This window comes from Engystomops pustulosus, chromosome 9 (genome assembly GCF_040894005.1).
Source record: "Engystomops pustulosus chromosome 9, aEngPut4.maternal, whole genome shotgun sequence".
NCBI classification, from domain to species: Eukaryota; Metazoa; Chordata; class Amphibia; order Anura; family Leptodactylidae; genus Engystomops; species Engystomops pustulosus.
The window spans coordinates 54690248-54717987 of NC_092419.1; the positions used below are offsets into that span (position 1 = coordinate 54690248).

Sequence of the window (27740 nt, forward strand, 5' to 3'; positions counted from 1 at the left end):
CCAGGTGTGGAATTATGACCGGTGGAAGGTGAGATGTTCTGCCTGGGAGGTTCAACTCTATTGGCCATGGAACAAAGCTCCACTCCCATGTCTGCCGCTGTGTTGGAACAGAGTCTCTCTCCTTAAGTTACTGGCAGAGACTCTCCTTGTTGAAGGTGCCCCAGAATTCCAGATGTGGAATTAAGATCGGTGCAAGGTGAGATGTTCTGCCTGGGAGGTTCAACTCTATTGGCCATGGAACCAAGCTCCACTCCCATGTCTGCCGATGTGTTGGAACAGAGTCTCTCTCCCTAAGTTACTGGCAGAGACTCTCCTTGTTGAAGGTGCCCCAGACTTCCAGGTGTGGAATCATGACCGGTGGAAGGTGAGATGTTCTGCCTGGGAGGTTCAACTCTATTGGCCATGGAACAAAGCTCCACTCCCATGTCTGCCGATGTGTTGGAACAGAGTCTCTCTCCCTAAGTTACTGGCAGAGACTCTACTTGTTGAAAATGCCCCAGACTTCCATGTGTGGATTTATGACCGGTGCAAGGTGAGATGTTCTGCCTGGGAGGTTCAACTCTATTGGCCATGGAACAAAGCTCCACTCCCATGTCTGCCGCTGTGTTGGAACAGAGTCTCTCTCCTTAAGTTAATGGCAGAGACTCTACTTGTTGAAAATGCCCCAGACTTCCAGATGTGGAATTAAGACCGGTGCAAGGTGAGATGTTCTGCCTGGGAGGTTCAACTCTATTGGCCATGGAACAAAGCTCCACTCCCATGTCTGCCGATGTGTTGGAACAGAGTCTCTCTCCCTAAGTTACTGGCAGAGACTCTCCTTGTTGAAGGTGCCCCAGACTTCCAGGTGTGGAATCATGACCGGTGGAAGGTGAGATGTTCTGCCTGGGAGGTTCAACTCTATTGGCCATGGAACAAAGCTCCACTCCCATGTCTGCCGATGTGTTGGAACAGAGTCTCTCTCCCTAAGTTACTGGCAGAGACTCTCCTTGTTGAAAATGCCCCAGACTTCCAGGTGTGGAATTATGACCGGTGGAAGGTGAGATGTTCTGCCTGGGAGGTTCAACTCTATTGGCCATGGAACAAAGCTCCACTCCCATGTCTGCCGCTGTGTTGGAACAGAGTCTCTCTCCTTAAGTTACTGGCAGAGACTCTACTTGTTGAAAATGCCCCAGACTTCCATGTGTGGAATTATGACAGGTGGAAGGTGAGATGTTCTGCCTGGAAGTTTCAACTCTATTGGCCATGGAACAAAGCTCCATTCCCATGTCTGCCGATGTGTTGGAACAGAGTCTCTCTCCTTGTTGAAGGTGCCCCAGACTTTCAGGTGTGGAATTATGACCGATGGTAGGTGAGATGTTCTGCCTGGGAGGTTCAACTCTATTGGCCATGGAACAAAGCTCCACTCCCATGTCTGCCGATGTGATGGAACAGAGTCTCTCTCCCTAAGTTACTGGCAGAGACTCTACTTTTTGAAAATGCCCCAGACTTCCAGGTGTGGAATTATGACCGGTGGAAGGTGAGATGTTCTGCCTGGGAGGTTCAACTCTATTGGCCATGGAACAAAGCTCCACTCCCATGTCTGCCGCTGTGTTGGAACAGAGTCTCTCTCCTTAAGTTACTGGCAGAGACTCTACTTGTTAAAAATGCCCCAGACTTCCAGGTGTGGAATTATGACAGGTGGAAGGTGTAATGTTCTGCCTGGGAGGTTCAACTCTATTGGCCATGGAACAAAGCTCCACTCCCATGTTTGCTGATGTGTTGGAACAGAGTCTCTCTCCCTAAGTTACTGGCAGAGACTCTACTTGTTGAAAATGCCCCAGACTTCCAGGTGTGGAATTATGACCGGTGCAAGGTGAGATGTTCTGCCTGGGAGGTTCAACTCTATTGGCCATGGAACAAAGCTCCACTCCCATGTCTGCCGATGTGTTGGAACAGAGTCTCTCTCCTTAAGTTACTGGCAGAGACTCTCCTTGTTGAAGGTGCCCCTGACTTTCAGGTGTGGAATTATGACCGGTGGTAGGTGAGATGTTCTGCCTGGGAGGTTCAACTCTATTGGCCATGGAACAAAGCTCCACTCCCATGACTGCTGATGTGTTGGAACAGAGTCTCTCTCCCTAAGTTACTGGCAGAGACTCTCCTTGTTGAAAATGCCCCAGACTTCCATGTGTGGAATTATGACAGGTGGAAGGTGAGATGTTCTGCCTGGGAGGTTCAACTCTATTGGCCACGGAACAAAGCTCCACTCCCATGTCTGCCGATGTGTTGGAACAGAGTCTCTCTCCCTAAGTTACTGGCAGAGACTCTCCTTGTTGAAGGTGCCCCAGACTTCCAGGTGTGGAATCATGACAGGTGCAAGGTGAGATGTTCTGCCTGGGAGGTTCAACTCTATTGGCCATGGAACAAAGCTCCACTCCCATGTCTGCCGCTGTGTTGGAACAGAGTCTCTCTCCTTAAGTTACTGGCAGAGACTCTACTTGTTGAAAATGCCCCAGACTTCCAGGTGTGAAATTATGACCGGTGCAAGGTGAGATGTTCTGCCTGGGAGGTTAAACTCTATTGGCCATGGAACAAAGCTCCACTCCCATGTCTGCCGATGTGTTGGAACAGAGTCTCTCTCCCTAAGTTACTGGCAGAGACTCTACTTGTTGAAAATGCCCCAGACTTCCATGTGTGGAATTATGACAGGTGGAAGGTGAGATGTTCTTCCTGGGAGGTTCAACTCCATTGGCCATGGAACAAAGCTCCACTCCCATGTCTGCCGATGTGTTGGAACAGAGTCTCTCTCCCTAAGTTACTGGCAGAGACTCTCCTTGTTGAAGGTGCCCCAGACTTCCAGGTGTGGAATTATGACCGGTGCAAGGTGAGATGTTCTGCCTTGGAGGTTCAACTCTATTGGCCATGGAACAAAGCTCCACTCCCATGTCTGTCGATGTGTTGGAACAGAGTCTCTCTCCCTAAGTTACTGGCAGAGACTCTACTTGTTGAAAATGCCCCAGACTTCCAGGTGTGGAATTATGACCGGTGGAAGGTGAGATGTTCTGCCTGGGAGGTTCAACTCTATTGGCCATGGAACAAAGCTCCACTCCCATGTCTGCCGCTGTGTTGGAACAGAGTCACTCTCCTTAAGTTACTGGCAGAGACTCTCCTTGTTGAAAATGCCCCAGACTTCCATGTGTGGAATTATGACAGGTGGAAGGTGAGATGTTCTGCTTGGGAGGTTCAACTCTATTGGCCATGGAACAAAGCTCCACTCCCATGTCTGCCGCTGTGTTGGAACAGAGTCTCTCTCCTTAAGTTACTGGCAGAGACTCTACTTGTTGAAAATGCCCCAGACTTCCAGATGTGGAATTATGACCGGTGCAAGGTGAGATGTTCTGCCTGGGAGGTTCAACTCTATTGGCCATGGAAAAAAGCTCCACTCCCATGTCTGCCGCTGTGTTGGAACAGAGTCTCTCTCCTTAAGTTACTGGCAGAGACTCTACTTGTTAAAAATGCCCCAGACTTCCAGGTGTGGAATTATGACAGCTGGAAGGTGAGATGTTCTGCCTGGGAGGTTCAACACTATTGGCTATGGAACAAAGCTCCACTCCCATGTCTGCCGATGTGATGGAACAGAGTCTCTCTCCCTAAGTTACTGGCACAGACTCTACTTGTTGAAAATGCCCCAGACTTCCATGTGTGGAATTATGATAGGTGGAAGGTGAGATGTTCTGCCTGGGAGGTTCAACTCTATTGGCCATGGAACAAAGCTCCACTCCCATGTCTGCTGCTCTGTTGGAACAGAGTCTCTCTCCGTAAGTTACTGGCAGAGACTCTCCTTGTTGAAAATGCCCCAGACTTCCATGTGAGGAATTATGACAGGTGGAAGGTGAGATGTTCTGCCTGGGAGGTTCAACTCTATTGGCCATTGAACAAAGCTCCACTCCCATGTCTGCTGATGTGTTGGAACAGAGTCTCTCTCCCTAAGTTACTGGCAGAGACTCTCCTTGTTGAAGGTGCCCCAGACTTCCAGGTGTGGAATTATGACCGGTGCAAGGTGAGATGTTCTGCCTGGGAGGTTCAACTCTATTGGCCATGGAACAAAGCTCCACTCCCATGTCTGCCGATGTGTTGGAACAGAGTCTCTCTCCCTAAGTTACTGGCAGAGACTCTATTTGTTGAAAATGCCCCAGACTTCCAGGTGTGAAATTATGACCGGTGGAAGGTGAGATGTTCTGCCTGGGAGGTTCAACTCTATTGGCCATGGAACAAAGCTCCACTCCCATGACTGCTGATGTGTTGGAACAGAGTCTCTCTCCCTAAGTTACTGGCAGAGACTCTCCTTGTTGAGGGTGCCCCAGACTTCCAGGTGTGGAATTATGACCGGTGCAAGGTGAGATGTTCTGCCTGGGAGGTTCAACTCTATTGGCCATGGAACAAAGCTCCACTCCCATGTCTGCTGATGTGTTGGAACAGAGTCTCTCTCCCTAAGTTACTGGCAGAGACTCTCCTTGTTGAAGGTGCCCCAGACTTCCAGGTGTGGAATTATGACCGGTGCAAGGTGAGATGTTCTGCCTGGGAGGTTCAACTCTATTGGCCATGGAACAAAGCTCCACTCCCATGTCTGCCGATGTGTTGGAACAGAGTCTCTCTCCCTAAGTTACTGGCAGAGACTCTCCTTGTTGAAGGTGCCCCAGACTTCCATGTGTGGAATTATGACCGGTGGAATGTGAGATGTTGTGCCTGGGAGGTTCAACTCTATTGGCCATGGAACAAAGCTCCACTCCCAAGACTGCTGATGTGTTGGAACAGAGTCTCTCTCTCTAAGTTACTGGCAGAGACTCTCCTTGTTGAAAATGCCTCAGACTTCCATGTGTGGAATTATGACAGGTGGAAGGTGAGAAGTTCTGCCTGGGAGGTTCAACTCTATTGGCCATGGAACAAAGCTCCACTCCCAAGACTGCTGATGTGTTGGAACAGAGTCTCTCTCCCTAAGTTACTGGCAGAGACTCTACTTGTTGAAAATGCCCCAGACTTCCAGGTGTGGAATTATGACCGGTGGAAGGTGAGATGTTCTGCCTGGGAGGTTCAACTCTATTGGCCATGGAACAAAGCTCCACTCCCATGTCTGCCGCTGTGTTGGAACAGAGTCTCTCTCTTTAAGTTAATGGCAGAGACTCTACTTGTTGAAAATGCCCCAGACTTCCAGATGTGGAATTAAGACCGGTGCAAGGTGAGATGTTCTGCCTGGGAGGTTCAACTCTATTGGCCATGGAACAAAGCTCCACTCCCATGTCTGCCGATGTGTTGGAACAGAGTCTCTCTCCCTAAGTTACTGGCAGAGACTCTCCTTGTTGAAGATGCCCCAGACTTCCAGGTGTGGAATCATGACCGGTGGAAGGTGAGATGTTCTGCCTGGGAGGTTCAACTCTATTGGCCATGGAACAAAGCTCCACTCCCATGTCTGCCGATGTGTTGGAACAGAGTCTCTCTCCCTAAGTTACTGGCAGAGACTCTCCTTGTTGAAAATGCCCCAGACTTCCAGGTGTGGAATTATGACCGGTGGAAGGTGAGATGTTCTGCCTGGGAGGTTCAACTCCCATGTCTGCCGCTGTGTTGGAACAGAGTCTCTCTCCTTAAGTTACTGGCAGAGACTCTACTTGTTGAAAATGCCCCAGACTTCCATGTGTGGAATTAAGACAGGTGGAAGGTGAGATGTTCTGCCTGGGAGGTTCAACTCTATTGGCCATGGAACAAAGCTCCACTCCCATGTCTGCCGATGTGATGGAACAGAGTCTCTCTCCCTAAGTTACTGGCAGAGACTCTACTTTTTGAAAATGCCCCAGACTTCCAGGTGTGGAATCATGACCGGTGGAAGGTGAGATGTTCTGCCTGGGAGGTTCAACTCTATTGGCCATGGAACAAAGCTCCACTCCCATGTTTGCCGATGTGTTGGAACAGAGTCTCTCTCCCGAAGTTACTGGCAGAGACTCTACTTGTTAAAAATGCCCCAGACTTCCAGGTGTGGAATTATGACCGGTGCAAGGTGAGATGTTCTGCCTGGGAGGTTCAACTCTATTGGCCATGGAACAAAGCTCCACTCCCATGTCTGCCGATGTGTTGGAACAGAGTCTCTCTCCCTAAGTTACTGGCAGAGACTCTCCTTGTTGAAGGTGCCCCAGACTTCCAGGTGTGGAATCATGACAGGTGGAAGGTGAGATGTTCTGCCTGGGAGGTTCAACTCTATTGGCCATGGAACAAAGCTCCACTCCCATGTTTGCCGATGTGTTGGAACAGAGTCTCTCTCCCTAAGTTACTGGCAGAGACTCTACTTGTTAAAAATGCCCCAGACTTCCAGGTGTGGAATTATGACCGGTGCAAGGTGAGATGTTCTGCCTGGGAGGTTCAACTCTATTGGCCATGGAACAAAGCTCCACTCCCATGTCTGCTGATGTGTTGGAACAGAGTCTCTCTCCCTAAGTTACTGGCAGAGACTCTCCTTGTTGAAGGTGCCCCAGACTTCCAGGTGTGGAATTATGACCGTTGCAAGGTGAGATGTTCTGCCTGGGAGGTTCAACTCTATTGGCCATGGAACAAAGCTCCACTCCCATGTCTGCCGATGTGTTGGAACAGAGTCTCTCTCCCTAAGTTACTGGCAGAGACTCTCCTTGTTGAAGGTGCCCCAGACTTTCAGGTGTGGAATTATGACCGGTGGTAGGTGAGATGTTCTGCCTGGGAGGTTCAACTCTATTGGCCATGGAACAAAGCTCCACTCCCATGTCTGCTGATGTGTTGGAACAGAGTCTCTCTCCTTAAGTTTCTGGCAGAGACTCTACTTGTTGAAAATGCCCCAGAGTTCCAGGTGTGGAATTATGACCGGTGCAAGGTGAGATGTTCTGCCTGGGAGGTTCAACTCTATTGGCCATGGAACAAAGCTTCACTCCCATGTCTGCTGATGTGTTGGAACAGAGTCTCTCTCCCTAAGTTACTGGCAGAGACTCTCCTTGTTGAAGGTGCCCCAGACTTCCAGGTGTGGAATTATGACCGGTGGTAGGTGAGATGTTCTGCCTGGGAGGTTCAACTCTATTGGCCATGGAACAAAGCTCCACTCCCATGTCTGCTGATGTGTTGGAACAGAGTCTCTCTCCCTAAGTTACTGGCAGAGACTCTACTTGTTGAAAATGCCCCAGACTTCCAGGTGTGGAATTATGACCGGTGGAAGGTGAGATGCTCTGCCTGGGAAGTTCAACTCTATTGGCCATGGAACAAAGCTCCACTCCCATGTCTGCCGCTGTGTTGGAACAGAGTCTCTCTCCTTAAGTTACTGGCAGAGACTCTACTTGTTGAAAATGCCCCAGACTTCCAGATGTGGAATTATGACAGGTGGAAGGTGAGATGTTCTGCCTGGGAGGTTCAACTCTATTGGCCATGGAACAAAGCTCCACTCCCATGTCTGCTGATGTGTTGGAACAGAGTCTCTCTCCCTAAGTTATTGGCAGAGACTCTCCTTGTTGAAGGTGCCCCAGACTTCCAGGTGTGGAATCATGACAGGTGGAAGGTGAGATGTTCTGCCTGGGAGGTTCAACTCTATTGGCCATGGAACAAAGCTCCACGCTCATGTCTGCCGCTGTGTTGGAACAGAGTCTCTCTCCTTAAGTTACTGGCAGAGACTCTACTTGTTGAAAATGCCCCAGACTTCCAGGTGTGGAATTATGACCGGTGCAAGGTGAGATGTTCTGCTTGGGAGGTTCAACTCTATTGGCCATGGAACAAAGCTATACTCCCATGTCTGCCGCTGTGTTGGAACAGAGTCTCTCTCCCTAAGTTACTGGCAGAGACTCTCCTTGTTGAAAATGCCCCAGACTTCCATGTGTGGAATTATGACAGGTGGAAGGTGAGATGTTCTGCCTGGGAGGTTCAACTCTATTGGCCATGGAACAAAGCTCCACTCCCATGTCTGCCGCTGTGTTGGAACAGAGTCTCTCTCCTTAAGTTACTGGCAGAGACTCTACTTGTTGAAAATGCCCCAGACTTCCAGATGTGGAATCATGACAGGTGCAAGGTGAGATGTTCTGCCTGGGAGGTTCAACTCTATTGGCCATGGAAAAAAGCTCCACTCCCATGTCTGCCGCTGTGTTGGAACAGAGTCTCTCTCCTTAAGTTACTGGCAGAGACTCTACTTGTTAAAAATGCCCCAGACTTCCAGGTGTGGAATTATGACAGCTGGAAGGTGAGATGTTCTGCCTGGGAGGTTCAACACTATTGGCTATGGAACAAAGCTCCACTCCCATGTCTGCCGATGTGATGGAACAGAGTCTCTCTCCCTAAGTTACTGGCACAGACTCTACTTGTTGAAAATGCCCCAGACTTCCATGTGTGGAATTATGATAGGTGGAAGGTGAGATGTTCTGCCTGGGAGGTTCAACTCTATTGGCCATGGAACAAAGCTCCACTCCCATGTCTGTCGCTCTGTTGGAAAAGAGTCTCTCTCCCTAAGTTACTGGCAGAGACTCTCCTTGTTGAAAATGCCCCAGACTTCCATGTGAGGAATTATGACAGGTGGAAGGTGAGATGTTCTGCCTGGGAGGTTCAACTCTATTGGCCATGGAACAAAGCTCCACTCCCATGTCTGCTGATGTGTTGGAACAGAGTCTCTCTCCCTAAGTTACTGGCAGAGACTCTCCTTGTTGAAGGTGCCCCAGACTTCCAGGTGTGGAATTATGACCGGTGCAAGGTGAGATGTTCTGCCTGGGAGGTTCAACTCTATTGGCCATGGAACAAAGCTCCACTCCCATGTCTGCCGATGTGTTGGAACAGAGTCTCTCTCCCTAAGTTACTGGCAGAGACTCTATTTGTTGAAAATGCCCCAGACTTCCAGGTGTGAAATTATGACCGGTGGAAGGTGAGATGTTCTGCCTGGGAGGTTCAACTCTATTGGCCATGGAACAAAGCTCCACTCCCATGACTGCTGATGTGTTGGAACAGAGTCTCTCTCCCTAAGTTACTGGCAGAGACTCTCCTTGTTGAGGGTGCCCCAGACTTCCAGGTGTGGAATCATGACCGGTGCAAGGTGAGATGTTCTGCCTGGGAGGTTCAACTCTATTGGCCATGGAACAAAGCTCCACTCCCATGTCTGCCGATGTGTTGGAACAGAGTCTCTCTCCCTAAGTTACTGGCAGAGACTCTCCTTGTTGAAGGTGCCCCAGACTTCCATGTGTGGAATTATGACCGGTGGAATGTGAGATGTTGTGCCTGGGAGGTTCAACTCTATTGGCCATGGAACAAAGCTCCACTCCCAAGACTGCTGATGTGTTGGAACAGAGTCTCTCTCTCTAAGTTACTGGCAGAGACTCTCCTTGTTGAAAATGCCCCAGACTTCCATGTGTGGAATTATGACAGGTGGAAGGTGAGATGTTCTGCCTGGGAGGTTCAACTCTATTGGGCCATGGAACAAAGCTCCACTCCCATGTCTGCCGATGTGTTGGAACAGAGTCTCTCTCCCTAAGTTACTGGCAGAGACTCTCTTTGTTGAAAATGCCCCAGACTTCCATGTGTGGAATTATGACAGGTGGAAGGTGAGATGTTCTGCCTGGGAGGTTCAACTCTATTGGCCATGGAACAAAGCTCCACTCCCATGTCTGCCGATGTGTTGGAACAGAGTCTCTCTCCCTAAGTTACTGGCAGAGACTCTCTTTGTTGAAAATGCCCCAGACTTCCATGTGTGGAATTATGACAGGTGGAAGGTGAGATGTTCTGCCTGGGAGGTTCAACTCTATTGGCCATGGAAGAAAGCTCCACTCCCATGTCTGCCGATGTGTTGGAACAGAGTCTCTCTCCCTAAGTTACTGGCAGAGACTCTACTTGTTGAAAATGCCCTAGACTTCCATGTGTGGAATTATGACTGGTGGAAGGTGAGATGTTCTTTCTGGGAGGTTCAACTCTATTGGCCATGGAACAAAGCTCCACTCCCATGTCTGCTGATGTGTTGGAACAGAGTCTCTCTCCTTAAGTTACTGGCAGAGACTCTCCTTGTTAAAAATGCCCCAGACTTCCAAGTGTGGAATTATGATCGGTGGAAGGTAAGATGTTCTGCCTGGGAGGTTCAACTCTATTGGCCATGGAACAAAGCTCCACTCCCATGTCTGCCGATATGTTGGAACAGAGTATCTCTCCCTAAGTTACTGGCAGAGACTCTACTTGTTGAAAATGCCCCAGACTACCAGGTGTGGAATTATGACCGGTGCAAGGTGAGATGTTCTGCCTAGGAGGTTCAACTCTATTGGCCATGGAACAAAGCTCCACTCCCATGTCTGCCGATGTGTTGGAACAGAGTCTCTCTCCCTAAGTTACTGGCAGAGACTCTCCTTGTTGAAAATGCCCCAGACTTCCAGGTGTGGAATTATTACCGGTGAAAGGTGAGATGTTCTGCCTGGGAAGTTCAACTCTATTGGCCATGGAACAAAGCTCCACTCCCATGTCTGCTGATGTGTTGGAACAGAGTCTCTCTCCCTAAGTTACTGGCAGAGACTCTCCTTGTTAAAAATGCCCCAGACTTCCAAGTGTGGAATTATGATCGGCGGAAGGTGAGATGTTCTGCCTGGGAGGTTCAACTCTATTGGCCATGGAACAAAGCTCCACTCCCATGTCTGCCGATGTGATGGAACAGAGTCTCTCTCCCTAAGTTACTGGCAGAGACTCTACTTGTTGAAAATGCCCCAGACTTCCATGTGTGGAATTATGATAGGTGGAAGGTGAGATGTTCTGCCTGGGAGGTTCAACTCTATTGGCCATGGAACACAGCCCCACTCCCATGTCTGCCGATGTGTTGGAACAGAGTCTCTCTCCCAAGTTACTGGCAGAGACTCTCCTTGTTGAAGGTGCCCCAGACTTCCAGGTGTGGAATTATGACCGGTGGAAGGTGAGATGTTCTGCCTGGGAGGTTCAACTCTATTGGCCATGGATCAAAGCTCCACTCCCATGTCTGCCGATGTGTTGGAACAGAGTCTCTCTCCCTAAGTTACTGGCAGAGACTCTACTTGTTGAAAATGCCCCAGACTTCCATGTGTGGAATTATGACAGCTGGAAGGTTAGATGTTCTGCCTGGGAGGTTCAACTCTATTGGCTATGGAACAAAGCTCCACTCCCATGTCTGCCGATGTGATGGAACAGAGTCTCTCTCCCTAAGTTACTGGCAGAGACTCTACTTGTTGAAAATGCCCCAGACTTCCAGGTGTGGAATTATGATAGGTGGAAGGTGAAATGTTCTGCCTGGGAGGTTCAACTCTATTGGCCATGGATCAAAGCTCCACTCCCATGTCTGCCGATGTGTTGGAACAGAGTCTCTCTCCCTAAGTTACTGGCAGAGACTCTACTTGTTGAAAATGCCCCAGACTTCCATGTGTGGAATTATGACAGGTGGAAGGTGAGATGTTCTGCCTGGGAGGTTCAACGCTATTGGCCATGGAATAAAGCTCCACTTCCATGTCTGCTGATGTGTTGGAACAGAGTCTCTCTCCCTAAGTTACTGGCAGAGACTCTACTTGTTGAAAATGCCCCAGACTTCCATGTGTGGAATTATGATAGGTGGAAGGTGAGATGTTCTGCCTGGGAGGTTCAACTCTATTGGCCATGGAACACAGCCCCACTCCCATGTCTGCCGATGTGTTGGAACAGAGTCTCTCTCCCAAGTTACTGGCAGAGACTCTCCTTGTTGAAGGTGCCCCAGACTTCCAGGTGTGGAATTATGACCGGTGGAAGGTGAGATGTTCTGCCTGGGAGGTTCAACTCTATTGGCCATGGATCAAAGCTCCACTCCCATGTCTGCCGATGTGTTGGAACAGAGTCTCTCTCCCTAAGTTACTGGCAGAGACTCTACTTGTTGAAAATGCCCCAGACTTCCATGTGTGGAATTATGACAGCTGGAAGGTTAGATGTTCTGCCTGGGAGGTTCAACTCTATTGGCTATGGAACAAAGCTCCACTCCCATGTCTGCTGATGTGATGGAACAGAGTCTCTCTCCCTAAGTTACTGGCAGAGACTCTACTTGTTGAAAATGCCCCAGACTTCCAGGTGTGGAATTATGATAGGTGGAAGGTGAAATGTTCTGCCTGGGAGGTTCAACTCTATTGGCCATGGATCAAAGCTCCACTCCCATGTCTGCCGATGTGTTGGAACAGAGTCTCTCTCCCTAAGTTACTGGCAGAGACTCTACTTGTTGAAAATGCCCCAGACTTCCATGTGTGGAATTATGACAGGTGGAAGGTGAGATGTTCTGCCTGGGAGGTTCAACGCTATTGGCCATGGAATAAAGCTCCACTTCCATGTCTGCCGATGTGTTGGAACAGAGTCTCTCTCCCTAAGTTACTGGCAGAGACTCTACTTGTTGAAAATGCCCCAGACTTCCATGTGTGGAATTATGATAGGTGGAAGGTGAGATGTTCTGCCTGGGAGGTTCAACTCTATTGGCCATGGAACACAGCCCCACTCCCATGTCTGCCGATGTGTTGGAACAGAGTCTCTCTCCCAAGTTACTGGCAGAGACTCTCCTTGTTGAAGGTGCCCCAGACTTCCAGGTGTGGAATTATGACCGGTGGAAGGTGAGATGTTCTGCCTGGGAGGTTCAACTCTATTGGCCATGGATCAAAGCTCCACTCCCATGTCTGCCGATGTGTTGGAACAGAGTCTCTCTCCCTAAGTTACTGGCAGAGACTCTACTTGTTGAAAATGCCCCAGACTTCCATGTGTGGAATTATGACAGCTGGAAGGTTAGATGTTCTGCCTGGGAGGTTCAACTCTATTGGCTATGGAACAAAGCTCCACTCCCATGTCTGCCGATGTGATGGAACAGAGTCTCTCTCCCTAAGTTACTGGCAGAGACTCTACTTGTTGAAAATGCCCCAGACTTCCATGTGTGGAATTATGACAGGTGGAAGGTGAGATGTTCTGCCTGGGAGGTTCAACTCTATTGGCCATGGAAGAAAGCTCCACTCCCATGTCTGCCGATGTGTTGGAACAGAGTCTCTCTCCCTAAGTTACTGGCAGAGACTCTACTTGTTGAAAATGCCCTAGACTTCCATGTGTGGAATTATGACTGGTGGAAGGTGAGATGTTCTTTCTGGGAGGTTCAACTCTATTGGCCATGGAACAAAGCTCCACTCCCATGTCTGCTGATGTGTTGGAACAGAGTCTCTCTCCTTAAGTTACTGGCAGAGACTCTCCTTGTTAAAAATGCCCCAGACTTCCAAGTGTGGAATTATGATCGGTGGAAGGTAAGATGTTCTGCCTGGGAGGTTCAACTCTATTGGCCATGGAACAAAGCTCCACTCCCATGTCTGCCGATATGTTGGAACAGAGTATCTCTCCCTAAGTTACTGGCAGAGACTCTACTTGTTGAAAATGCCCCAGACTACCAGGTGTGGAATTATGACCGGTGCAAGGTGAGATGTTCTGCCTAGGAGGTTCAACTCTATTGGCCATGGAACAAAGCTCCACTCCCATGTCTGCCGATGTGTTGGAACAGAGTCTCTCTCCCTAAGTTACTGGCAGAGACTCTCCTTGTTGAAAATGCCCCAGACTTCCAGGTGTGGAATTATTACCGGTGAAAGGTGAGATGTTCTGCCTGGGAAGTTCAACTCTATTGGCCATGGAACAAAGCTCCACTCCCATGTCTGCTGATGTGTTGGAACAGAGTCTCTCTCCCTAAGTTACTGGCAGAGACTCTCCTTGTTAAAAATGCCCCAGACTTCCAAGTGTGGAATTATGATCGGCGGAAGGTGAGATGTTCTGCCTGGGAGGTTCAACTCTATTGGCCATGGAACAAAGCTCCACTCCCATGTCTGCCGATGTGATGGAACAGAGTCTCTCTCCCTAAGTTACTGGCAGAGACTCTACTTGTTGAAAATGCCCCAGACTTCCATGTGTGGAATTATGATAGGTGGAAGGTGAGATGTTCTGCCTGGGAGGTTCAACTCTATTGGCCATGGAACACAGCCCCACTCCCATGTCTGCCGATGTGTTGGAACAGAGTCTCTCTCCCAAGTTACTGGCAGAGACTCTCCTTGTTGAAGGTGCCCCAGACTTCCAGGTGTGGAATTATGACCGGTGGAAGGTGAGATGTTCTGCCTGGGAGGTTCAACTCTATTGGCCATGGATCAAAGCTCCACTCCCATGTCTGCCGATGTGTTGGAACAGAGTCTCTCTCCCTAAGTTACTGGCAGAGACTCTACTTGTTGAAAATGCCCCAGACTTCCATGTGTGGAATTATGACAGCTGGAAGGTTAGATGTTCTGCCTGGGAGGTTCAACTCTATTGGCTATGGAACAAAGCTCCACTCCCATGTCTGCCGATGTGATGGAACAGAGTCTCTCTCCCTAAGTTACTGGCAGAGACTCTACTTGTTGAAAATGCCCCAGACTTCCAGGTGTGGAATTATGATAGGTGGAAGGTGAAATGTTCTGCCTGGGAGGTTCAACTCTATTGGCCATGGATCAAAGCTCCACTCCCATGTCTGCCGATGTGTTGGAACAGAGTCTCTCTCCCTAAGTTACTGGCAGAGACTCTACTTGTTGAAAATGCCCCAGACTTCCATGTGTGGAATTATGACAGGTGGAAGGTGAGATGTTCTGCCTGGGAGGTTCAACGCTATTGGCCATGGAATAAAGCTCCACTTCCATGTCTGCTGATGTGTTGGAACAGAGTCTCTCTCCCTAAGTTACTGGCAGAGACTCTACTTGTTGAAAATGCCCCAGACTTCCATGTGTGGAATTATGATAGGTGGAAGGTGAGATGTTCTGCCTGGGAGGTTCAACTCTATTGGCCATGGAACACAGCCCCACTCCCATGTCTGCCGATGTGTTGGAACAGAGTCTCTCTCCCAAGTTACTGGCAGAGACTCTCCTTGTTGAAGGTGCCCCAGACTTCCAGGTGTGGAATTATGACCGGTGGAAGGTGAGATGTTCTGCCTGGGAGGTTCAACTCTATTGGCCATGGATCAAAGCTCCACTCCCATGTCTGCCGATGTGTTGGAACAGAGTCTCTCTCCCTAAGTTACTGGCAGAGACTCTACTTGTTGAAAATGCCCCAGACTTCCATGTGTGGAATTATGACAGCTGGAAGGTTAGATGTTCTGCCTGGGAGGTTCAACTCTATTGGCTATGGAACAAAGCTCCACTCCCATGTCTGCTGATGTGATGGAACAGAGTCTCTCTCCCTAAGTTACTGGCAGAGACTCTACTTGTTGAAAATGCCCCAGACTTCCAGGTGTGGAATTATGATAGGTGGAAGGTGAAATGTTCTGCCTGGGAGGTTCAACTCTATTGGCCATGGATCAAAGCTCCACTCCCATGTCTGCCGATGTGTTGGAACAGAGTCTCTCTCCCTAAGTTACTGGCAGAGACTCTACTTGTTGAAAATGCCCCAGACTTCCATGTGTGGAATTATGACAGGTGGAAGGTGAGATGTTCTGCCTGGGAGGTTCAACGCTATTGGCCATGGAATAAAGCTCCACTTCCATGTCTGCCGATGTGTTGGAACAGAGTCTCTCTCCCTAAGTTACTGGCAGAGACTCTACTTGTTGAAAATGCCCCAGACTTCCATGTGTGGAATTATGATAGGTGGAAGGTGAGATGTTCTGCCTGGGAGGTTCAACTCTATTGGCCATGGAACACAGCCCCACTCCCATGTCTGCCGATGTGTTGGAACAGAGTCTCTCTCCCAAGTTACTGGCAGAGACTCTCCTTGTTGAAGGTGCCCCAGACTTCCAGGTGTGGAATTATGACCGGTGGAAGGTGAGATGTTCTGCCTGGGAGGTTCAACTCTATTGGCCATGGATCAAAGCTCCACTCCCATGTCTGCCGATGTGTTGGAACAGAGTCTCTCTCCCTAAGTTACTGGCAGAGACTCTACTTGTTGAAAATGCCCCAGACTTCCATGTGTGGAATTATGACAGCTGGAAGGTTAGATGTTCTGCCTGGGAGGTTCAACTCTATTGGCTATGGAACAAAGCTCCACTCCCATGTCTGCCGATGTGATGGAACAGAGTCTCTCTCCCTAAGTTACTGGCAGAGACTCTACTTGTTGAAAATGCCCCAGACTTCCAGGTGTGGAATTATGATAGGTGGAAGGTGAAATGTTCTGCCTGGGAGGTTCAACTCTATTGGCCATGGATCAAAGCTCCACTCCCATGTCTGCCGATGTGTTGGAACAGAGTCTCTCTCCCTAAGTTACTGGCAGAGACTCTACTTGTTGAAAATGCCCCAGACTTCCATGTGTGGAATTATGACAGGTGGAAGGTGAGATGTTCTGCCTGGGAGGTTCAACTCTTTTGGCCATGGAACAAAGCTCCACTCCCATGTCTGCTGATGTGTTGGAACAGAGTCTCTCTCTCTCTAAGTTACTGGCAGAGACTCTACTTGTTGAAAATGCCCCAGACTTCCATGTGTGGAATTATGACAGGTGGAAGGTGAGATGTTCTGCCTGGGAGGTTCAACTCTATTGGCCATGGAACAAAGCTCCACTCCCATGTCTGCCGATGTGTTGGAACAGAGTCTCTCTCCCTAAGTTACTGGCAGAGACTCTACTTGTTGAAAATGCCCCAGACTTCCATGTGTGGAATTATGACCGGTGCAAGGTGAGATGTTCTGCCTGGGAGGTTCAACTCTATTGGCCATGGAACAAAGCTCCACTCCCATGACTGCTGATGTGTTGGAACAGAGTCTCTCTCCCTAAGTTACTGGCAGAGACTCTCCTTGTTGAAAATGCCCCAGACTTCCAGGTGTGGAATTATGACCGGTGCAAGGTGAGATGTTCTGCCTGGGAGGTTCAACTCTATTGGCCATGGAACAAAGCTCCACTCCCATGTCTGCTGATGTGTTGGAACAGAGTCTCTCTCCCTAAGTTACTGGCAGAGACTCTCCTTGTTGAAGGTGCCCCAGACTTCCAGGGGTGGAATCATGACAGGTGGAAGGTGAGATGTTCTGCCTGGGAGGTTCAACTCTATTGGCCATGGAACAAAGCTTCACTCCCATGTCTGCCGCTGTGTTGGAACAGAGTCTCTCTCCTTAAGTTACTGGCAGAGTCTCTACTTGTTGAAAATGCCCCAGACTTCCAGGTGTGGAATTATGACAGGTGCAAGGTGAGATGTTCTGCCTGGGAGGTTCAACTCTATTGGCCATGGAACAAAGCTTCACTCCCATGTCTGCCGCTGTGTTGGAACAGAGTCTCTCTCCTTAAGTTACTGGCAGAGACTCTACTTGTTGAAAATGCCCCAGACTTCCAGGTGTGGAATTATGACCGGTGCAAGGTGAGATGTTCTGCCTGGGAGGTTCAACTCTATTGGCCATGGAACAAAGCTCCACTCCCATGTCTGCCGATGTGTTGGAAAAGAGTCTCTCTCCCTAAGTTACTGGCAGAGACTGTACTTGTTGAAAATGCCCCAGACTTCCCTGTTTGGTATTATGACAGGTGGAAGGTGAGATGTTCTGCCTGGGAGGTTCAACTCTATTGGCCATGGAACAAAGCTCCACTCCCATGTCTGCCGATGTGTTGGAACAGAGTCTCTCTCCTTAAGTTACTGGCAGAGACTCTCCTTGTTGAAGGTGCCCCTGACTTTCAGGTGTGGAATTATGACCGGTGGTAGGTGAGATGTTCTGCCTGGGAGGTTCAACTCTATTGGCCATGGAACAAAGCTCCACTCCCATGACTGCTGATGTGTTGGAACAGAGTCTCTCTCCCTAAGTTACTGGCAGAGACTCTACTTGTTGAAAATGCCCCAGACTACCAGGTGTGGAATTATGACCGGTGCAAGGTGAGATGTTCTGCCTGGGAGGTTCAACTCTATTGGCCATGGAACAAAGCTCCACTCTCATGACTGCTGATGTGTTGGAACAGAGTCTCTCTCCCTAAGTTACTGGCAGAGACTCTCCTTGTTGAAAATGCCCCAGACTTCCAGGTGTGGAATTATGACAGGTGGAAGGTGAGATGTTCTGCCTGGGAGGTTCAACTCTATTGGCCATGGAACAAAGCGCCACTCCCATGTCTGCTGATGTGTTAGAACAGAGTCTCTCTCCTTAAGTTACTGGCAGAGACTCTACTTGTTGAAAATGCCCCAGAGTTCCAGGTGTGGAATTATGACCGGTGCAAGGTGAGATGTTCTGCCTGGGAGGTTCAACTCTATTGGCCATGGAACAAAGCTCCACTCCCATGTCTGCTGATGTGTTGGAACAGAGTCTCTCTCCCTAAGTTACTGGCAGAGACTGTACTTGTTGAAAATGCCCCAGACTTCCCTGTTTGGTATTATGACAGGTGGAAGGTGAGATGTTCTGCCTGGGAGGGTCAACTCTATTGGCCATGGAACAAAGCTTCACTCCCATGTCTGCCGATGTGTTGGAACAGAGTCTCTCTCCTTAAGTTACTGGCAGAGACTCTACTTGTTGAAAATGCCCCAGACTTCCAGGTGTGGAATTATGACCGGTGCAAGGTGAGATGTTCTGCCTGGGAGGTTCAACTCTATTGGCCATGGAACAAAGCTCCACTCCCATGTCTGCCGATGTGTTGGAAAAGAGTCTCTCTCCCTAAGTTACTGGCAGAGACTGTACTTGTTGAAAATGCCCCAGACTTCCCTGTTTGGTATTATGACAGGTGGAAGGTGAGATGTTCTGCCTGGGAGGTTCAACTTTATTGGCCATGGAACAAAGCTCCACTCCCATGTCTGCCGATGTGTTGGAACAGAGTCTCTCTCCTTAAGCTACTGGCAGAGACTCTCCTTGTTGAAGGTGCCCCTGACTTTCAGGTGTGGAATTATGACCGGTGGTAGGTGAGATGTTCTGCCTGGGAGGTTCAACTCTATTGGCCATGGAACAAAGCTCCACTCCCATGACTGCTGATGTGTTGGAACAGAGTCTCTCTCCCTAAGTTACTGGCAGAGACTCTACTTGTTGAAAATGCCCCAGACTACCAGGTGTGGAATTATGACCGGTGCAAGGTGAGATGTTCTGCCTGGGAGGTTCAACTCTATTGGCCATGGAACAAAGCTCCACTCCCATGACTGCTGATGTGTTGGAACAGAGTCTCTCTCCCTAAGTTACTGGCAGAGACTCTCTTTGTTGAAAATGCCCCAGACTTCCATGTGTGGAATTATGACAGGTGGAAGGTGAGATGTTCTGCCTGGGAGGTTCAACTCTATTGGCCATGGAACAAAGCTCCACTCCCATGTCTGCTGATGTGTTGGAACAGAGTCTCTCTCCCTAAGTTACTGGCAGAGACTCTCCTTGTTGAAGGTGCCCCAGACTTCCAGGGGTGGAATCATGACAGGTGGAAGGTGAAATGTTCTGCCTGGGAGGTTCAACTCTATTGGCCATGGAACAAAGCTTCACTCCCATGTCTGCCGCTGTGTTGGAACAGAGTCTCTCTCCCTAAGTTACTGGCAGAGACTGTACTTGTTGAAAATGCCCCAGACTTCCAGGTGTGGAATTATGACAGGTGCAAGGTGAGATGTTCTGCCTGGGAGGTTCAACTCTATTGGCCATGGAACAAAGCTCCACTCCCATGTCTGCCGATGTGTTGGAACAGAGTCTCTCTCCTTAAGTTACTGGCAGAGACTCTCCTTGTTGAAGGTGCCCCTGACTTTCAGGTGTGGAATTATGACCGGTGGTAGGTGAGATGTTCTGCCTGGGAGGTTCAACTCTATTGGCTATGGAACAAAGCTCCACTCCCATGTCTGCCGATGTGTTGGAACAGAGTCTCTCTCCCTAAGTTACTGGCAGAGACTCTATTTGTTGAAAATGCCCCAGACTTCCAGGTGTGAAATTATGACCGGTGGAAGGTGAGATGTTCTGCCTGGGAGGTTCAACTCTATTGGCCATGGAACAAAGCTCCACTCCCATGACTGCTGATGTGTTGGAACAGAGTCTCTCTCCCTAAGTTACTGGCAGAGACTCTCCTTGTTGAGGGTGCCCCAGACTTCCAGGTGTGGAATTATGACCGTTGCAAGGTGAGATGTTCTGCCTGGGAGGTTCAACTCTATTGGCCATGGAACAAAGCTCCACTCCCATGTCTGCCGATGTGTTGGAACAGAGTCTCTCTCCCTAAGTTACTGGCAGAGACTCTCCTTGTTGAAGGTGCCCCAGACTTCCATGTGTGGAATTATGACCGGTGGAATGTGAGATGTTGTGCCTGGGAGGTTCAACTCTATTGGCCATGGAACAAAGCTCCACTCCCAAGACTGCTGATGTGTTGGAACAGAGTCTCTCTCTCTAAGTTACTGGCAGAGACTCTCCTTGTTGAAAATGCCCCAGACTTCCATGTGTGGAATTATGACAGGTGGAAGGTGAGATGTTCTGCCTGGGAGGTTCAACTCTATTGGCCATGGAACAAAGCTCCACTCCCATGTCTGCCGATGTGTTGGAACAGAGTCTCTCTCCCTAAGTTACTGGCAGAGACTCTACTTGTTGAAAATGCCCCAGACTTCCATGTGTGGAATTATGACAGGTGGAAGGTGAGATGTTCTGCCTGGGAGGTTCAACTCTATTGGCCATGGAACAAAGCTCCACTCCCATGTCTGCTGATGTGTTGGAACAGAGTCTCTCTCCCTAAGTTACTGGCAGAGACTCTACTTGTTGAAAATGCCCTAGACTTCCATGTGTGGAATTATGACTGGTGGAAGGTGAGATGTTCTTTCTGGGAGGTTCAACTCTATTGGCCATGGAACAAAGCTCCACTCCCATGTCTGCTGATGTGTTGGAACAGAGTCTCTCTCCCTAAGTTACTGGCAGAGACTCTCCTTGTTGAAAATGCCCCAGACTTCCAAGTGTGGAATTATGATCGGTGGAAGGTAAGATGTTCTGCCTGGGAGGTTCAACTCTATTGGCCATGGAACAAAGCTCCACTCCCATGTCTGCCGATGTGTTGGAACAGAGTCTCTCTCCCTAAGTTACTGGCAGAGACTCTACTTGTTGAAAATGCCCCAGACTTCCATGTGTGGAATTATGACAGCTGGAAGGTGAGATGTTCTGCCTGGGAGGTTCAACACTATTGGCTATGGAACAAAGCTCCACTCCCATGTCTGCCGATGTGATGGAACAGAGTCTCTCTCCCTAAGTTACTGGCACAGACTCTACTTGTTGAAAATGCCCCAGACTTCCATGTGTGGAATTATGATAGGTGGAAGGTGAGATGTTCTGCCTGGGAGGTTCAACTCTATTGGCCATGGAACAAAGCTCCACTCCCATGTCTGCCGCTCTGTTGGAACAGAGTCTCTCTCCCTAAGTTACTGGCAGAGACTCTACTTGTTGAAAATGCCCCAGACTTCCATGTGTGGAATTATGACAGCTGGAAGGTGAGATGTTCTGCCTGGGAGGTTCAACTCTATTGGCCATGGAACAAAGCTCCACTCCCATGTCTGCCGATGTGTTGGAACAGAGTCTCTCTCCCTAAGTTACTGGCAGAGACTCTACTTGTTGAAAATGCCCCAGACTACCAGGTGTGGAATTATGACCGGTGCAAGGTGAGATGTTCTGCCCGGGAGGTTCAACTCTATTGGCCATGGAACAAAGCTCCACTCCCATGTCTGCCGATGTGTTGGAACAGAGTCTCTCTCCCTAAGTTACTGGCAGAGACTCTCCTTGTTGAAGGTGCCCCAGACTTCCAGGTGTGGAATTATGACAGGTGGAAGGTTATATGTTCTGCCTGGGAGGTACTCACCTTCCAACGGTTATAATTCCTCACCTGGAAGTCTGGGGCACCTTACCTGGCAGGGGAGATACCATGATTACAAAGGTGGTTCTCACCGAAAGAGATTGGCCTTCGACTCTGCCTCGTCTGTATCACCTTACCGATCATAGGCGGTGTGTGTTCTTATAAGAACAGCGAGCAAACACCCGTACTAAATCGGCGAAACCTGCAAGCTGAAGACAAGATCTTTCCCTGATCCTCGCATCGGCAAAGACTTCCTTCAGCCAAGAACAAGAATCCCTGCACCCAGCAGGGAATCTTCCGACCAAGAATGCCTCCTGGGAAGAGAAAAATCGGAATCTCCCCCGAGAATCCGAGAAATCCCTTCGCAAGCAACCATCGGGAAGAAGAGAAAATCTGCATAGCTCCCCCCCCTCGGGTCGATTAGCCCCGCCCCCTCCAAGGGACAAGCTTTGCACCCTCCCCCCTTCTACAAGCAACCAGAGATGGAAGCCCCAAGAGGAACAAATGATGGAAGCTCAGGGACAAGAGGAAACCCATGCACCTGAATCTTCCAGAAAAAAGAATAAGAAGAAGAAGAAGAGCAAGACCCCCAAGACCCCGGCCGGTGAGCCCCCCACCCCAGCTGCAGCTTCTACCCCGAAAGTGGCCTCCCCACAGCCCCAACAACCACAAGCGGCCAAGCAAAACGGCCCTTACATGAGGGACACTGTGGCGATGAGGCTCAAGGAGGTCCACGGAAGGGTACCAGACATGTCGAAAGAGGTGTTCTGTAAAAAGATGCTGCTGGACCAGGGAGTCAAGCCGACGGAGATCTATGGGGTCCAGGCCATGGTCATGGTCGTGACCTTTGTCTCGATGAACGTTTGCCGGAAATACTGGGAGGCGGTGAAGACAGCGACGGCGGAGTCCCCCTTTTCAAATTTCGTCAGCAACTGTTTGCTGCAGCGAGAGGAGAAGAGGATAACTGTGTCAATGTGGAACCTGCGCACTCCTGGTAAAGGCATCGCCACTTTCCTCGGCAGACACTGTACAGTGGTGAAGGAGTCCACCAAGCTCCTCAACTGCTACGGAGTCTGGATGGGGAAGTGGACCGCGACGGTGAGGCTGGAGAAAGACATCCTGGCGGAAGACGGATTGGCGCACCTTCCCCAGACGTTCACGCTGGGCAACTCGTACGGGCTCATCTACTACCCGGACATGCCGCAGATCTGTAGGAAATGCAGCAAGAAGGGGCACGTGGCAAAGGCCTGTACAGAGGTCACCAGACCAAGGATTGCACCAGGATCTCCACCTGCAACCTTTGCGGGATGACAGGGCACGTCTACAAGCAGTGCCCCAAGAAGTCCAAGACCTGGGCCGATGTCGTCACAGAGGCACCGGCCAAGGCTTCCGAAGCACGCCCTCCTGCCGGGCAGCCCACAAAGGCCGCACAGCAGAAAGTGTCAAGGAAAGAGGCCGCGGCGCCAAAGGGGGCCAGCAAACCCCAGAAAGCGTCAAAGCCCAAGACAACAACAACCATCAACCATCTCCATCAATGTTAGGAGCATCAGGGATAGGTTTCGTTGCTGCACGGTACTAAACTTTCTTGGTCGTGTTGGCCGGCGACTTCAACTGCCCCGTGGAAGAGGACGGAAGCAGCTCCGGCACGGCCAGCAGGCTGGACCCCACGTCCAAACTGCTGATCGAGATGGTAACTGAAGCATCCTTAAGGGGAGCGGCTCCGTAAATTATACGTGGAGCCGCCCCGATGGCTCAGTGCGTTCCCGGATAGACTTCGTGTTCACCTCCCGGACAGCCAAGCCGTGCGGTTACTCTATGATCCCCTGCTTTTTCTCCGACCACAGGGCCGTTCGGGTACAGGTCGCCCTGGGCCATGGTTTCCCATCTGGCCCGGGCTCCTGGAAACTGAATTGCGCCCTGTTGGAAGGCTCAGGCGGAGCTTAGAGAACTGTACATGGTGCTAAGAAATGACAAATGCCTATTTGACACTATAAGCGAATGGTGGGAGTATGCTAAAGTCCAAATCCGTTGTTTCTTTCAGGACAAAGGCAGGCGGCAGGCGTCCGGAGCCAAGAGGGACTTCAGAAGGTTGCAGCGACAGCTGCGATGTCTGCAGGACCTCCAGCGATGCGGCTGGGACGTGAGGGATGAGCTGGCGGAGACCAAAGAGGGCCTAAAAAGGCACTTTGAGGAGGAAACCAGGCGCATCATCTTCCGTGCCAAGGTGGACAACCTGGAGAAGGGTGAGAAGTGTAACTTTCTTTTTCAGGAAAGTCCACGCCAGCCACACGCCCCTGAACGAGCTGCGGGACGAGTACGGATGCTTACAGAGGGGGAAGGAGGCCGTCATGGGAGTCGCCAAGGACTACAGCAGCCTCTACTCCCCAAAACCCACACACGACGAAGCCGCCGAGAGGTTCCTGTCAGGTATCACTAACACCCTTGATCCTGCAGGTGCCTAAGCCACGGACGCCCCTCTGACGGTGGAGGAGTTGCTCTCTGCCGCCAAATCCTTCAGACCCAGCAGGACTCCGGGCAGTGACGGTCTCCCGGCCGAGCTCTATGTAGCGCTGGGGGACCTCATCTGCCCTGACCTGCTGGAGCTCTTCGGGGAGATGGTGGTGGAGGGCAGGATGCCACCGTCCCTGAGGCAAGGCATGATCACCATCCTATACAAGCGGAAGGGCGAGAGGTGCGACCTTAAGAACTGGAGGCCCATCTCTCTCCTCAACGTGGACTACAAGATCCTGGCGAAAGTGCTGGCGAACAGGCTGAAGGCAGTCATCGGACAGATCGTCCACCCGGACCAGACCTGCGGAATCCCCGGCCGCAGGATCGCGGACAGCCTGGTCCTCGTGAGGGACGCGGTTCGGTACGCCGAGAGTTGCCGGATCCAGGCGGCCCTGGTCAGCCTCGACCAGGAGAAGGCGTTCGACCGGGTCTCGCACAAACTCATGGGCCAGGCTCTGCATAAGTTCGGACTGGGTGAGACGTTCTGTGCCTATGTTAACCTCATGTATTTTGACATCCACAGCACGGTGCTGGTGAACGGCTGGAAGACTGACCCCTTCCCTGTGCTTTCAGGGGACAGGCAAGGCTGCCCTCTTTCACCTCTTCTTTTTGTTTGTGTTATAGAGCTGCTTGCAGAATCTATCCGGCAGAATCCAGAGATCAGAGGGATCACGCACCGGGACCAGACCGCGACGAGGTCAAGTGTTCGCTGTAAATGGACGACGTGACCGTCTTCTGCGCAGACCAGCGTTCGGTGACGGCGCTCGTCCAGACCTGCGACAAGTTCGGACAAGCTTCAGGGGCAAAGGTCAACTGCAAGAAGTCGGAAGCCATGCTCTTAGGGAACTGGCACCTCTCTTCTTCTGCCCCCTTCCCGTTCACCATCCAGCAGGACTTCATCAAGGTCCTGGGGGTTTGGTTCGGAAAGGAAGGAGCAGCCCTAAAGTCTTGGGAAGAACGCCTGGAGAACAGGACTACTTTGTGGAGCCTCAGACACCTCTCCCTGGAGGGGAAAGCTGTTGTTTTGCATAACGAGGTGCTGCCTGTGCTACAATACACCGCACAGGCGTGGCCGCCCCCGGCCGAGGTGAGCACCGAAATTACCAGGACAGTTTTCAAGTTTGTCTGGGGCAAAATGGACAGAGTCAAGCGGAGCAAGGCACCACTCAAGGGGGGGAAAGGCATCCCCGACATCCCCACCTTGCTCTGGATCACCTTTGTTTGTGACTGCGTCCGCAGAACCTTAAGGGCTACCGCAAGTTCTCCGGGAAAGTCCGTGTCCCGCTACTTCCTCCTGCCTCTCTGGCGCAAGCTGGGGTGGGACAACTGGGACGCTCCCTGGTACTATTCCGGGGTGGTGAACTTCGTTAGGGAGCACCATCTGGAGGGACTTAAACCGGACCTGTGGAAGCCCAAGACGATCCACAAGCTCATCAGAGCCAAAGACACCACAGAACAGCTTCCAGGAGTCGCCCCCGACACGGCCAAGACCGTTTGGAGCAACGTGGGAGTGGAGCTTTGTTCCATGGCCAATAGAGTTGAACCTCCCAGGCAGAACATCTCACCTTCCACACCTGGAAGTCTGGGGGATTTTCAACAAGGAGAGTCTCTGCCAGTAACTTAGGGAGAGAGACTCTGTTCCAACACATCAACAGACATGGGAGTGGAGCTTTGTTCCATGGCCAATAGAGGTGAACCTCCCAGGCAGAACATCTCACCTTCCACCTGTCATAATTCCACACCTGGTAGTCTGGGGCACCTTCAACAAGGAGAGACTCTGTTCCAACACATCGGCAGACATGGGAGTGGAGCTTTGTTCCATGGTCAATAGAGTTGAACCTCCCAGGCAGAACATCTCACCTTCCACCTGTCATAATTCCACACGTGGAAGTCTGGGGCATTTTCAACAAGGAGAGTCTCTGCCAGTAACTTAGGGAGAGAGACTCTGTTCCAACACATCGGCAGACATGGGAGTGGAGCTTTGTTCCATGGCCAATAGAGTTGAACCTCCCAGGCAGAACATCTCACCTTCCACCTGTCATAATTCCACACGTGGAAGTCTGGGGCATTTTCAACAAGTAGAGTCTCTGCCAGTAACTTAGGGAGAGAGACTCTGTTCCAACACATCGACAGACATGGGAGTGGAGCTTTGTTCCGTGGCCAATAGAGTTGAACCTCCCAGGCAGAACATCTCACCTTCCACCTGTCATAATTCCACACATGGAAGTCTGGGGCATTTTCAACAAGGAGATTCTCTGCCAGTAACTTAGGGAGAGAGACTCTGTTCCAACACATCAAAGACATGGGAGTGGAGCTTTGTTCCATGGCCAATAGAGTTGAACCTCCCAGGCAGAACATCTCACCTTCCACTTGTCATAATTCCACACATGGAAGTCTGGGGCATTCTCAACAAGTAGAGTCTGTGCCAGTAACTTAGGGAGAGAGACTCTGTTCCAACACATCGGCAGACATGGGAGTGGAGCTCTGTTCCATGGCCAATAGAGTTGAACCTCCCAGGCAGAACATCTCACCTTCCACCGGTCATAATTCCACACCTGGAAGTCTGGGGCATTTTCAATAAGGAGAGTCTCTGCCAGTAACTTAGGGAGAGAGACTCTGTTCCAACACATTAGCTGACATGGGAGTGGAGCTTTGTTCCATGGCCAATGGAGTTGAACCTCCCAGGCAGAACATCTCACCTTCCACCGATCATAATTCCACACCTGGTAGTCTGGGGCATTTTCAACAAGGAGAGTCTCTGCCAGTAACTTAGGGAGAGAGACTCTGTTCCAACACATCAACAGACATGGGATTGGAGCTTTGTTCCATGGCCAATAGAGGTGAACCTCCCAGGCAGAACATCTCACCTTCCACCTGTCATAATTCCACACCTGGTAGTCTGGGGCACCTTCAACAAGGAGAGTCTCTGCCAGTAACTTAGGGAGAGAGACTCTGTACCAACACATCGGCAGACATGGGAGTGGAGCTTTGTTCCATGGCCAATAGAGTTGAACCTCCCAGGCAGAACATCTCACCTTCCACCTGTCATAATTCCACACGTGGAAGTCTGGGGCACCTTCAACAAGGAGAGTCTCTGCCAGTAACTTAGGGAGAGAGACTCTGTTCCAACACATCGGCAGACATGGGATTGGAGCTTTGTTCCATGGCCAATAGAGGTGAACCTCCCAGGCAGAACATCTCACCTTCCACCTGTCATAATTCCACACCTGGTAGTCTGGGGCACCTTCAACAAGGAGAGTCTCTGCCAGTAACTTAGGGAGAGAGACTCTGTTCCAACACATCGGCAGACATGGGAGTGGAGCTTTGTTCCATGGTCAATAGAGTTGAACCTCCCAGGCAGAACATCTCACCTTCCACCTGTCATAATTCCACACCTGGTAGTCTGGGGCATTTTCAACAAGGAGAGTCTCTGCCAGTAACGTAGGGAGAGAGACTCTGTTCCAACACATCGGCAGACATGGGAGTGAAGCTTTGTTCCATGGCCAATAGAGTTGAACCTCCCAGGCAGAACATCTCACCTTCCACCGGTCATAATTCCA

At 50.5% G+C, this 27740-nt stretch overlaps 1 pseudogene; it reads left to right on the forward strand.

Annotated features, from left to right (window-relative positions):
* Positions 1-23210, forward strand: part of LOC140076452 (uncharacterized) — a 155063-nt pseudogene extending 131853 nt beyond the window's left edge.
* Positions 23211-27740: the final 4530 nt, after the last annotated feature.